Source organism: Camellia sinensis, chromosome 3, assembly GCF_055761805.1.
Source record: "Camellia sinensis isolate YWXY chromosome 3, ASM5576180v1, whole genome shotgun sequence".
Taxonomy (NCBI): Eukaryota; Viridiplantae; Streptophyta; class Magnoliopsida; order Ericales; family Theaceae; genus Camellia; species Camellia sinensis.
Genome location: NC_138963.1, coordinates 65628125 through 65642359, shown reverse-complemented (window position 1 = coordinate 65642359; position 14235 = coordinate 65628125). Strand labels below are relative to the sequence as shown.

The window sequence follows — 14235 nt, the reverse complement described above, 5'->3', positions numbered from 1 at the left end:
ATATATATAATTTTATTTATTTATTATATGTCTAAAATAAAAAGAAAATTATTAATTTTTATACAATTACAATAATAATAAAATTAATAAATATATTTTTAAATTTTTTTAATAAAAAATGAGTTTTTTTAAAATAAAAATAATTTATTTTATGAATTTTAGGTTTAACAAAAATAAGGATAAAAAAAAAGAAAAAAGAAAAAAAGAAAAAGAGTGAGAGAGAGAAAGAGACAGGTGAAATAAGAAACAGAGGAAAGTGAATCAACAAAAGGAGGAAAGTGAAATCAGAGAGAGAGAGAATAGGAGAAGTTGAAGAAAATGGAGGAGAAGAATATGGAGACAGAAGACGAAGAGGACGAGGCGAAGAAGAAGAGAGCAGACGAAGAATACCTCAACTTCTTCAATTGATCTGAACAGGTTAGGGCTCCTCTCCTCTCCTCCCTCGATCTCTTTCTCCTCTCCTCTCCTCTCCTTCCTCGATCTCTCTCCTTCCTCGATCTCTGTCTTCTCTCCTCCCTTGATCTCAACTTCTTCAACTGGCCCGACCTGACCCAATCGGCAATCACCCCTAATAGAAACAGTGGAATGAAACTTCATCTACTGTAACTTATACGCTCAAAGCACAGTAATAAAATGTGTCTAAGGAAGGACCACCCAACTTCAAAACTAGGATAAATAGAGACATCCTAAACTCAAAAGAAGACCTTTACTTCTGAATGTACAGAGAGAATTCTTCACATTGACTAGGGGCCCGAATTTTTTTAGAGGTTGGACAAGATATTTTAAATTTGGTACAAGTTTTGGTAAAAATTCAGAAGTCTGAATTAAATTTAAACAGGCTTGGGCAAAGATATTAAACAACCCGATCAACCCCAAACTCGAATTATAGATATATAAAAATATTAAATATACATATCATACGAGTAAGAAATATTCTTCTCGTATAATCCTGTTGACCAAGTCTGCACTCCTCCAAACGTCGTCGCTTTACTCCCTGAAAACACAAACGTGAGCTAGCCGGCGGGTGTGTGCCGAATACCTCTCCGATGTCTAAGTCAGCAAAATAGACAAATAGACAAAAACTTTGTGTATTCGAGAATCAAAGTTGTGTTACCTCTCCATAGGTAATGTTATGAGCTTTTATAGGTTCCGCGTGGCACAATCCTAGTAGGACTCTTATTCCTCCATGCAGAGTCCTCCTAGGAATCAAACTCCTGAAAGATAATGCTTATCCTTCAACATCCTCCTCACTGCTTAAACCAAGTGAGATGGTTTTACCTCGGTGGTATGACAAAACGACCGAGCTATCATAGCCATGCTATACTGGCTGAAATGACCGAGCTTTACCTAGCTCGGTTCTCCCCTTCACTGCGTGCACATCAGCTTCTCCAGCTGAGACCGTGCTAACCATAACGAGATTAGACCGAGCTAAACTGTAGCAAGGTCCTGAGAAAAGCTCAAAATACTTCGGTTCAGAAGGGTATGGCCGAGCTAACGGCCATCACTCTAACAGCGATGACCGAGCTAAATACAAGGCTTTCTTGGACCGAGCTAGCTACAGGACTCTTTTGGACTAGGTTAACTACAAAGCTCTTTTTGGACCGGGCTAACTACAAAGCTCTTTTACTCGGCCCTTTTTAATGTGGCCCACAGAACGGCCCATCACCCAACTCGGCCCAATTTACATATAAATTACCCTCTCACATATAAATTATTAGCTGTAAGAATTTATGTATTATTGATTGATATTAATGTTCTATTTATTACAATGATTCATGATTCCTATATATAGAAGAGGGTGAGTGTGTAGTAGGTAAGGAGTAGGTGAAGTGGAGGTGGTAGTGGTGTAGTGGGTTAGGTTTAATGGAGTAGGTGAGGTGGTAGTGGTGTAGTGGGTTAGGTTTAGTGGAGTAGGTTTAAGTGGGTGAAGTAGGTGATAGGTTTTAACAGCCCCCCGCAAACTCAAGGGGATAGGAATTAGCCAACTTGAGTTTGGAGAGAGTTACAAAACAAGAAAATACATAAAAATAAAAAAGGATAGGAGACACTGTATGGTCGTGTCAGACCATTGGTGAAGACACTGGATGGTGGTGTCATAACGTTGTAGAGGACACTGTATGGTGGTGTCATAACGGTGTAGAGGACACTTTATGGGGTCATGTCGGACCGTTGTAGAAGACAGTTTATGGGGTCATGTCGGACCGTTGTAGAAGACAGTTTATGGGGTTATGTCGGACCGTTGTAGCAGACAATGTTGTGACAGTTGTTGTGACAGTTTACGGAGTCTTGTTGGACCCTTGTAGAAACTAACCGGAATCAATGTCGGGACAGTTTACAGAGTCTTGTCGGACCCTTGTAGAAACTAACCAGAATCAATGTCGGGACAGTTTACAGAGTCTTGTCGGACCCTTGTAGAAACTAACCGGAATCTATGTCGGGACAGTTTACAGAGTCTTGTCGGACCCTTGTAGAAACTAACCGGAATCTATGTCGGGACAGTTTACAGAGTCTTGTCGGACCCATGTAGAAACTAACCGGAATCTATGTCGGGACAGTTTACAGAGTCTTGTCGGACCCTTGAAAAGTCGCACCCTCAAAAGGTGTGCCTAATCTTTCAAAAGGCGTGCCATCAAAAGGCGTGCCCAATCCATAAAAAGACGTGCCATCAAAAGGCGTGCCCATGTTTTCAAAAGGCGTGCCATCAAAAGGCGTGCCCAATCCATAAAAAGACGTGCCATCAAAAGGTGCGCCAGACACGCGGCGATGCACGTGATCGACAGAACGCGTGTCGGCCTCTTTGTCATGGTCTTTATAAACCGAAGCGGAGGCTGAGGCTTGGAAGCAGAGACAAAAAACTGCTAGAAAAACTCTGAAAAACTCTTCGTTTTCTGAGAGAGATTTCTGAGAGAGATACTCTGTAACACTCTGTTTTCTGAGAGAGATTTCTGAGAGAGATACTCTGTAACACTCTGTTGAGAGAGATTTCTGAGAGAGATACTCTGTAACACTCTGTTTTCTGAGAGAGATTTCTGAGAGAGACACTCTGTTGTCCAGAAAATGGCTTCGTCTTCCCGTGGTCTGCTCACTCTCTTTCCAGACCTTAACGAGTCAACAAGAGAGATAACTGGTGCGGGGGCCAGTGAACCTCAACCAAGCGCCCCAGGGTTTGCTCCGTTGAACTTTCCTATGCGGTCTGTGGAGCAAAAAATGGCAGTGCAAACTGACATTGAAGCCAATCAGTATACTTTGAAGTCTTGTGTGGAGACGATGACGGCAGTCACAAACTTGTCGCACCGGCTGCAGAGTAGGACAAATGAGGTGCAGCATTTAAACGGCCAATTGGCTCTGCTCCAGCGCATGTATAAGGATGCGCGAGCAGAGATAAGTGTGCTGAAGGCGGAAAACAAGGAGCTGAAGCGGAAGGCTACCGTGATGTTCCGATTTGGAGGTCCGCCATATGCTGCAGTGGAGGAGTATGGGGGAGTGATCGTGCCCAGTGGAGTGGGAAACACGGAGTCAACACCGTCAAGGGCCGCCCAGGACGGAGGCAAGAAGAAGAGACCGGCGGCAGAGTAGAGATAAAAAAAATCCCACTGTGGGTGTGGTTGTTTTGTTTGTGTGTTGTTTGTTTGTTTTTTTTGTTTTTTTTTTTTTTTTTTTTGGTGTAAAAATGGTGAACGGGGTGAGCCCCGACATGAATAAAAGGAGTTTGATGTGCAGGTCATCTTCGTCTTTTTTTTTTTTTTTTGGTTTTTTGTTTTTTTAAGTGGTAGGGAATAGTAAAATAAAAAGAAACGAAAAGAGGGGACAAAATCCATGTGAGAAAGTGGAGTGAAGGGGAGAGAATCTAGAAAGAAGGATGGGTTTGTGTCGGGCATTTTTTAATCTGCTGCAAGTGAAGAAAACATAAGGACATCTTTCCTTTTAACCGTTTTCAACAAGAAAACCCTCACAAAATACTGTGGCCTGCTTAGCATCATTTCAAAAGCCATTCTGCTTTCAAAATAGGAAAACAAAAAACACAGAAATCATGTTTTCTCGACAGTTCTCTGCTTTCAACTGTAACAGAAAATGGAAGCAAATCCCAATATAACCTTGCTTCCAAATCTTCATCGTTTTATTTCCAAAAATTCAAAGATGAAAAACAAAATAAAGCTCTTGGTATTCACTTTGTCCTCAAAAAAAAAAAAAAAAAAAAAAAAAAAAAGAGAGAGATTGTGGCACAAAAAAAGAGTATGTGCCTTGAGAAGGCAACTGGCATTCCACCTCTGGCACGCACCGTGAGCACCTTAAAACCAGTATATTGAGATAGAAATTGCATCAGTTCATCTTTAGTGCAATTTGGACCACTTTTCGCAACTGCTAATTCAATCTTATCGCCAGAGTCAGATTGGTTGGCCCCAGAAGGTTCATTAGATTCACTAGCACCAGAATCATCATCACTCGATGTTTCTTGGGCAACAGCCGTAGTGCTGTTGGTGAGCCATCGCTCCTCGCTCGCCAGTGGATGCGACTTCGCTGATGGACGGCTGTGATTGAGAGATAGCGAGTGAGACACTCCTGTCCTGTCCTGTCCGTGAGGGCCGAGGGGGAAATGGTTCGGCTCCTTTGGGCCTTTCTCGGATCTGAGTTCGCCGGTGGAGTCTGTGATGAGCTCCACCGAGACAGAGAGTGATGAGGACGATGACATAGCTGGGTTGACTCGGAAAATGGCTCACTCGACGCTCCTCGACGATTTCTGGAAACCCGACTCTGGTTTTGGGTACGAGACCCAGAAGTCGTCTTGGGCTATGTCTGAGTCGCCTCAATCGACACTATGCAAGGGTGGGTTTGGTTGCAACAAGTCCAGGTATCGGCTGAGTAGGTGAGTTGTGAGTCTGTCCTCTCCTTTGTTGTGTGTGTGTGTGAGTCCCGGTGAGATTGTGATGCAGAATCACCAATTCATCTCCGTGTATCCCTCTGTATGTTTTATCTCAAAATCGAGGGAGAGAGGATTTAGGCAGCGATGGGAAGGTATGTGTAGAAAATAAGCGGAATAGGTTAAGGTCCGGCGGGCGGCTAAGGTGAGGTTGCCGCCCGCTGGGGAAGCGAAAATACTAGGTTCTAAACCCGCTCTGATACCATGTAAGAATTTATGTATTATTGATTGATATTAATGTTCTATTTATTACAATGATTCATGATTCCTATATATAGAAGAGGGTGAGTGTGTAGTAGGTAAGGAGTAGGTGAAGTGGAGGTGGTAGTGGTGTAGTGGGTTAGGTTTAATGGAGTAGGTGAGGTGGTAGTGGTGTAGTGGGTTAGGTTTAATGGAGTAGGTTTAAGTGGGTGAAGTAGGTGATAGGTTTTAACATTAGCTATTATTAAATCATATTAAATATATATTATATACATAAGTAACACAAAATCTTACCTTTTTTATTCACTCATAAATTGTAAAAACTATGCATCTCTCGTACATTACATAAATTATTTGTTTTGATATTATAATGATTTTTTTAAAGGGTTAATTGTTGAAAAGTCCAACTTAATGAGGGCATTAGGTCCAGTAAATATTTTTTGTTGGTAAAAGATCCACCCTTTGTGAAATAGTTTGGTGAGAAGTCCTTTTATTTGGTTTGAATGACAGTTTGTTTTCAATTTTACGCCTTAATTTATCTGTTGACTTTTTTTTTTACTGTTGACTTTTTGTTTATTATCTTTTCAAATTTATATCGATCTGTTCAAATTTTTTGTTTATCTATTCAAATTTTTTGACTATCCGTTGATTTTTTTCCCTATCTGTTCAAAATCTGTGGGCTTCTCTCTGTATCTGTTTAAAATATTCTATCTATCTGTTTAAAATCTGTGAGTTCTTTCTTTATATGTTTAAAACTACAAAGGTCTGATCTATTTGTTTAAAATTACCAAAACTTGTTTTCCATCTGTAGGAATTATCCACTGCAACAGCATACCAACAAATTTTTGATCTATCTGTTTAAAATTTCGCAAACGTGTTTTCTATCTGTTGGAATTATCCACTGCAACGACACACCAACAAATCTCTCTCTCTCATTACTTATCTGTGCAAATTACATACATACATTCATACACCAATCTCTATTGCCGTTTCTCTTATCTGTGCAAATTACATACCATATATATATCCAGAAAAATGAATAGAAATAGGGATCTATGATCAAACCAATCATAATGGACCAGTTGTTTGATGCTATATATCTGTCAAGTAAATTCACTTAAATTACAATGAGTGAAACTGAATAAAAAACAGAACAAATCCAGAAAAATGAATATAAATAGGGATCTATGATCAAAACAATATAAATAGTTTTAATGTCCGTGAAAAGATTAGGATTGAGGCTCAGATTTGCTATGATATCAGGCTGAGAACTATGATCTGATTCGTGAGTCTTTATGGTCGTCGCATCATCATGGTCCTCTCAGCTATTGGATCGGCTCACCTCTCTATGCCAATAAACAACAAGAACAGTGGCGGTGGTTGTAGGAGCCAGATCGGCGGAGTGGGAATTCTCTAGAAAAAAATACAAAAACGAAAATAGAGAGAGAGACAGACGAGAAAAAACGGTTAGACGATGAGAGAGAAAACGAAGCAGACGAAGGAGGAAAATGCGAGAAACGTCGGCGGTGGTCGCCGCCACTACCATCGCCACTGCCCTCAGCGATGGTTAATATGTGAAGTGACCTCTAAATTTGAATTTCATAACCTACCTGCTTGATAAAATAAATCATGTTTCCATAGCTCAATCACAATTGAAGTTTCATGGTAGAGCCAGCCTTGACTTCAAAATTTTCAATTGAAACAAAACAATCAAACGTATAAAAGCTCAATCAAAATCAAAAGCCCTAATTTAAAAATCAAAAATCCCTACATTTTCAAATTAAAAATAAAAAAATTTGAATTAAAAACCTTGGGTATGTTTGGTTTGTATTTGAGAGATGTGTTTTAGAGATAAAAAGTACGAAAAGTTGTTTGGTTTAGTTTTTTTCAAAAGATGTTTTGGAAAATTATTTTGAGAGAGAGTTTTGAAAAAAGTGATTGATTTGATGTGTGTGAGAGAGATATTTGTTTGGAAAACTTGTTTGGTTTACAAGTTTTGAGAAATTTTTTTGAGAAAATTTGTTTGGTTTGATTACTTTTAAAAACTTATTTGTAGAGAAAATTTCCCAAAATTTTTTCCGAAATGCAAACCAAACGAACCCCTTATTTCTTAAAACAAACCTGGAACGGTAGGAGGGAGAGAGTTGCAAGAGCTCCGGCAGGAGGAAGAGATCGCCGGCTTCGTTCGCTGGTGCGAGATCATTGAAACAGTTGCGCCGCCGGTCACGAAACGACGGTGACGGCTGTCGCCTCCTCTTCCTGCTTCGTCTCCTTCGTCCTCTCTCTCTCTCTCTCTCGCTCTCTTCATTTTTTTTTTTTTTGTTTTGTTTTGTTCTTGCCCCTATGCCTCCACTTCAGGGATTACCCGCGGCAGAGTAACTAAACATGACTTGGATTGGTTCATGAGTAAATCACGCAGACCATTTTCTTCTTCATATGTGGTTAAAATTTAATAATTACTTTTTTTTTCTTCTTTTTTTTTCTTTTTTTTTTTTACGTTTTTTTATAAATTATCGTTAAAGTTTATAGTTAGTAATTCATTTTAATGTTTTTTTAAAATTATCATTGAAAATTGAAAATTAATAACATTTTTTTTGACAATTTTTTTTTAAAACTATAGTTCAAATGTATACTTAACAATATTTTTTATAATAAAATTTTTAAACTATCGCTAAAAATTAATAATTGGTGACATTTTTTAATAATATTTAGGGGTGATTTGAAATGTTCTAAATAAGTGTACTTTTTAACTTTTTATAAAAAGATATGTAAAAAAGTATAGAGAAGATGCTGATTAATGTGACCCAAAAAAAATAAAAAGATGAACTAAAATAGTGTATGCCAAACAACCCCTTAATAAAAAATTCTCCCATCCATTCGGACCTACAAGTAAATTTCTCTTTTTCTTTTCCTTTTCAATGGATAGGATATTAAGGGGTTGTTTGGGGCGTTCTAAATAAGTGGACTTTTTGACTTTTTAGACTAAAAAGTTGAGAAAAAAATATAGTTGTTTGGGATAATTTTTTGATTTTTTACAAAAAAAATGTATATTAAAAAATTGTATAAATTAGTGTATAGGAGAAGTTTGGGCAGAGTAGTGTATAGAAAAAACTTGCCTCCTTTTCGGATATTGAATTGGACGGTGCTGTTCGGCCCGTTGAGGCCCACCACGGGTCCCGTTTTGCTAATCGGAAACGTTCAATGTATAGAACTCGTTGAGTACTATATACTTATAAGAAATCACGTTAATCAGATATCGATAGCTATCTAATCAAATTAGTTTTTTTTCAACCGTTAACTATAACACTATCCATTTTTTATACAAAACTGATTTGATCATATAGTTAGCGATATCCGATCAACGTGATGTTTTACAAGCATATATTACTCGACGATTTCTACATATTGAACGGTTCAGATTATCAAAACGGGGCTTGTGATGGGCCCTCTTGGGCTGAACAACACCGTCTTGTTTGTTTCTCCGCCTGTTCCCTTTGTACAAATGGTAGGTAGCTAAAGTACAATTCACGTGACATGTGAGTTGTACTTTTTTTTGTAATTTTTTTTTTTGTGAATAGTGATAACTTTTTAGTAATTTTTTGACTTTTTAACTTTTTTAAGGTATGTCAAACCAGCCCTAATTACATTTTGAGAAATATTTATATCCTCAAACAAATCACTAGCCTACAATAGTTAGAAAAGTCAACCAGGTCCAATAATCAATTCACCAAGCCTACCAAGCAAAGCCGACACCTCCATAATAGAAGAAAAATAAATCAATCACTACAATGAGAATCAAATTCCTCTTTATAAGAATTTAGAACCGAATTAATGTTGGAAATGGTTAATTTTTTCCTCAAGTTTGGTCTATTTTTTAGGTGGGCCCCGAGTGTCGATTTACTCGGGTCAAAGTGGTAACGCGTTCTATGCCGCGTTGTGATTCATGTGGTATATTTGGTTGCTCAAAACCATTACCGAGTGAATTGGAAGTTGAAGCCAAAGTGTGCTCCATGGAAATGGAGTTTTGGTGGAAATTCCTTAAGGTTGTAAATTGGCTTGTCCCACATTGATTTGGTGGGAAGTTTTGAAAGGGTTTATAAGGCTTAGGGTGAGATACTTGGGGTGTGCCCCAAGGGGTACCCAAGTGTTTTAGAGGGAGAGGTTATGGGCAAAATGGGCTAGACCCGTTGGACCCAAAAATCACCACACACGCGCGCGCGCCGCCGCCGCCGTCCGTCCGGTCGGCTGGGCCTGGGCTTGGGCGCGGGTGCGTGGTGTGTGGTTGGGTTGGGCTTCTAATCTTTTTGGGCCAAAAACATTTGAATTTAATTTTATTTTTTATTAAAATAAAATCCATAATTCAAATTAAATTGGTTTGGATTATTTGTTCATCCAAACAGGGCCCTTCCCGGTTTCAAACAGAAATAAACTGTTTTGGAATTAATGCACACCCAAACAGGGCCCTTCCCGTTTTACTATCTGTTTGAATTGATTCAAATCTGTTTGAATTCAAAACCCAACAGGTATGATACCTGTTCAATTCAAAACCAAGAGCTACATACCTGTTTAATTCAAAATGAAGAGCCACCTTCACATCTATAAATAGGACCACCCTCATTTGATGTTTTGTTAATTCAGAAATTTCGTATTTCACTTCTGTTAATTCTATTCTTCATCTTGCTGCATTTTATTTCCGAAAGAAAGAGTGTAAACACTTAGTGTGTTCGTAAGGCAAACAATTTGTAGTGCTGCTATTGTTTGTGGTAAGATCATTTCATCTTGGGAGATAGACGTCCGAATTCTGAAAGCACCGTGGAGAGGACGAATCTGTCTTAAAGACACAGTGTTAAACACTGGACTTGATCAGAAAAATAATTCAAAGAAATTAAATCAAGTAAGTTATTTAATTACTTTCAGTGTTGTTTTTATTTGTTTATTTATTCAGATTTTAATTTTGTTTTTGTAACAAAATAAAATCTGTTTTTATTTATTTATTTTTTATTTCGAGTTTGATTTTTGTAATCAAACATATTCTCTCCTTTTCTCGATTTCTTTTATTCTTGTTGTTGTTTTGTACACAACAGAATTAAATCCTTTTAAATACAGTGAAGATTGTCCTACAATCTTAAGACAGAATCCTTTTTGGGTATCTTCATTGTATTTAATTTTCTGTGTTTTCAAATTAATATTCTGGTTGGAAAAACAAATAGTGATTTATGCTATTTGACAGATAGTAGTAATATACTGTCTCTTTTCTTTGACAACAACTAGTAGTACGATACTGGTGTCATTAACAATTCAGAATATTATTTGGTATTACAGAAAATTTTTGTGATATTTTATTTTTCTAGTTTTAGTAACAAGGAAAATAAAATTATTTTGTTGTTATAATTTATTTTCTGGTTTTAGTAACTAGAAAATTAGTTTGTGTTTTAATTTGTTCTGATTTTTGTAATCAGATAGTTTTGTGGTATTTTATTTTCTAGTTTCAGTAACAAGGAAAATAAAATTGCAGTATTTTCTAGTTTTAGTAACAAGAAAAATAAAATGATTTTGTGTTATAATTTATTTTCTGGTTTAAGTAACTAGAAAATTAAGTTGTGGTTTGGTTTTCCGATTTTTGTAATCAGATATTATTTCGGTATTTTATTTTACTAGTTTTAGTAACAAGGAAAATAAAATTATTTTGTATTGTAATTTATTTTCTGGTTTTAGTAACTAGAAAATTAATTTTGTTAATCAATCATGTAACTTTGTGACTCGGTCACAATCTGTTAATTTGTAACTTATGGTTTCGTTTGGTAGACCACTTATTTTTGAATCCTATGTGAAAAGGTATTAATTATTTTGATTTTATCATAGTTCATCATGAGTATACATGGAAGAATTTGTTTCTAGAATAAAAATATTTTATTTTTATTGCAATGTGGATCCATAGTCTTGAATTATTTCTGCACTTGAGTCGGAAAATATATATATATATATATATATATTCAGAAGAACATTTTAATGCATATTTAATTTGTTTATTTATGTACAAATCAAACTGATTAAATGAAGGTATGTTTTGTCATTTTGAAGTTTAAAGTTTAAATGCGTTGGATTTTATTTATGATTTGAGAATCCTTTTATTTCATGATGCAAGTGATAGGATCGTGCATGATTAATTTATTTTGTTAATTCATTATTTTTAGTTGATGCGTTTGATATGCATGTATGATATCAACTCAAGTTATTTCTTAACAATAATTTCAAGTGATTTGGAATGATAAATTGTTATGTCGACTTAGGACATAAGCAGGTTAATTTGAATATTTCTAATCAATTTTGAATGAGTGTTTATACACCAAAGAAATTTAAACATGAAGATGTATGTAATTATATCGGTCTGTTTAATTGGAAAGTAATTTAAGAAATTTTTATGTTGATTATTGAATTATGTGACATGAGATGTCATTAATAATTATTTTACTTGCGTAGTAGAATTTGTTAAACCACGAACCATTTTATTAATATGGGGGTGTATCTCTTGCATTAGTTGAGATAATTTAATTTTCTTCTGTCACAAATATTTTTATGACAGTGACATTTATTTGTTATTGAGTTGCAAGAATGTATACAATCAAATGGGTTTTTGAATTGTTTAATTCTTAGGCAAAATTTTTTATGAGGATATGATTTTGTCAAAACATTAATTCTGACTTGAGTAGTCATAATTATTTTGGTTTTTTCTTGAATTTGTTTTAAAATTCATTGATTTATATTAGAAGTAATAGGGGTGGTGAATATGATGCACCATTAAATGAATTTTGTGCACAACATGGCATTATTCACCACACTACAGCCCCTTATTCTCCACAGCAAAATGGAATTGCTGAAAGGAAGAATAGAACCCTAAAAGAAATGATGAATGCCATGTTACTAAGTTCAGGTTTACCACAGAACTTGTGGGGGGAAGCAATATTGTCTGCTTATTATGTTCTTAATAGAATACCCCACAAGAAAACCAAAAGCATTCCTTATGAATTGTGGAAAGGTCGACCACCTTCCTACAAATACTTAAAAATGTGGGGGTGTTTGGCAAAAGTTGAAGTACCTGTTCCTAAAAAGACAAAGATTGGACCAAAAATAGTAGATTGTGTATTTATTGGTTATGCTCAGAATAGTAGTGCATATCGGTTTCTGACTTATAAATCAGATATACCTGATATAAATGTGAACACTATTATAGAGTCAAGGAATGCTGTGTTTTTTGAACATGTCTTTCCTTACAAGAAAGGACAGGAATTAAGTTCACAGAAAAGAACTTATGATTGTACACAAAGTCAAGAGACTAATGACAATCAAACACAAGAGACTAGTAATAGTCTCGACCAAAAGGATTTAACTAATGATGAACCAAGACGGAGTAAGAGAGCAAAACCATCAAAATCCTTTGGTCCAGATTTTCTGACATACTTGTTAGAAAATGAACCTCAAAGCTTTAAGGCAGCAATGACAGGTCCTGAAGCACCTTTGTGGAAAGAGGCTGTTAATAATGAAATTGAATCCTTTATGCAAAATCATACTTGGGAATTGGTGGATCTTCCACCAGGTTCTAAACCTCTTGGATATAAATGGATATTCAAGAGAAAAATGAAAGCAGATGGTTCAATTGACAAGTATAAAGCAAGACTTGTTGTTAAAGGTTACAGACAAAAGGAAGGTCTGGATTATTTTGACACGTATTCCCCTGTGACAAGAATAACATCCATTCGCATGCTTATTTCTATAGCAGCGTTGTTTAATTTAGAAATACATCAAATGGATGTTAAGACAGCTTTCTTAAACGGTGATCTAAATGAAGAGATCTATATGGAACAACCCGAAGGGTTTATAGTATCAGGGCAAGAAAAGAAAGTTTGTCGACTTGTAAAATCCCTTTATGGATTAAAACAAGCACCTAAGCAATGGCATGAAAAATTTGATCATGCAATGCTTACTAATGGGTTTAAGATAAACGAATGTGACAATTGCGTCTATGTTAAAAACACTGACCAAGGATATGTCATAGTTTGTCTTTATGTGGATGACATGCTTATCATTGGAAGCAGTCAAAACATGATCAAATCAACTAAGCAGATGCTTAACAAAAGATTTGATATGAAAGATATGGGGGTCGCAGATGTTATATTAGGAATGAAAATTACTAAAACATCTGACGGATATGCATTATCTCAATCTCATTATATTGAGAAAATTCTTGATAAATTTATCAAGGATGATTTGAATTTAGCTAGAACACCTGTAGACATCAGTCTTTATTTATCGAAAAATAAAGGTGATGCAGTGTCTCAGTTAAAATACTCCCAAATCATTGGAAGCCTAATGTACCTAATGAATTGTACTCGTCCTGATATAGCTTATGCTATAAGTAAATTGAGTAGGTACACTAGTAACCCTGGAGAAGACCATTGGAAAGCGATCATTCGAGTTCTTAGATATCTAAGATTTACTCGTGATCATGGTTTGAACTTTACTCGATATCCAGCAGTACTCGAAGGTTATTGTGATGCCAATTGGATATCGGATACTAAAGATTCAAAATTCACTAGTGGATATGTCTTTACTCTAGGCGGCGCTGCTGTTTCTTGGAAGTCCACGAAACAAACTTGCATCGCACGATCCACAATGGAATCCGAGTTCATTACTTTAGACAAAGCAGGTGAAGAAGCAGAATGGCTTCATCACTTCTTAGAAGACATTCCAATGTGGCCAAAACCTGTGCCAGCTATTTGCATTCATTGTGATAGTCAATCTGCAATAGGCAGGGCACAAAATCACATGTATAACGGTAAGTCACGACATATACGTCGTCGACATAATACCGTAAGGCAAGTGTTGTCAAACGGAATAATCTCAATAGATTATATAAAATCTAAAGAGAATATTGCGGATCCGTTAACAAAAGGTTTGACAAAAGAGCTAGTGTATAGTTCATCGAAGGGGATGGGATTAAAGCCTATTACATAAGAGTCGTCATAATGGTAACCCTACTTATATGACTGGAGATCCCAAGAACTAAGTTCAAAGGGACAACTAAGTTATGTATGGCTCGCCAGAAATCACCAAGGGAT

At 36.3% G+C, this 14235-nt stretch overlaps 2 long non-coding RNA genes across 2 annotated transcripts; one reads left to right on the top strand and one right to left on the bottom strand.

The window, feature by feature from the left end:
• Positions 1-258: 258 nt before the first annotated feature.
• LOC145822577 (uncharacterized) lies at positions 259-9991 on the top strand. The gene is made up of 2 exons (XR_014364038.1): positions 259-417; positions 9888-9991. It is a non-coding gene; the product is annotated as an uncharacterized LOC145822577 (long non-coding RNA).
• On the bottom strand, positions 6174-7527 carry LOC145822574 (uncharacterized). The gene is made up of 2 exons (XR_014364035.1): positions 7241-7527; positions 6174-6532 (listed from the first exon to the last, which is right to left on the bottom strand). It is a non-coding gene; the product is annotated as an uncharacterized LOC145822574 (long non-coding RNA).
• Positions 9992-14235: the final 4244 nt, after the last annotated feature.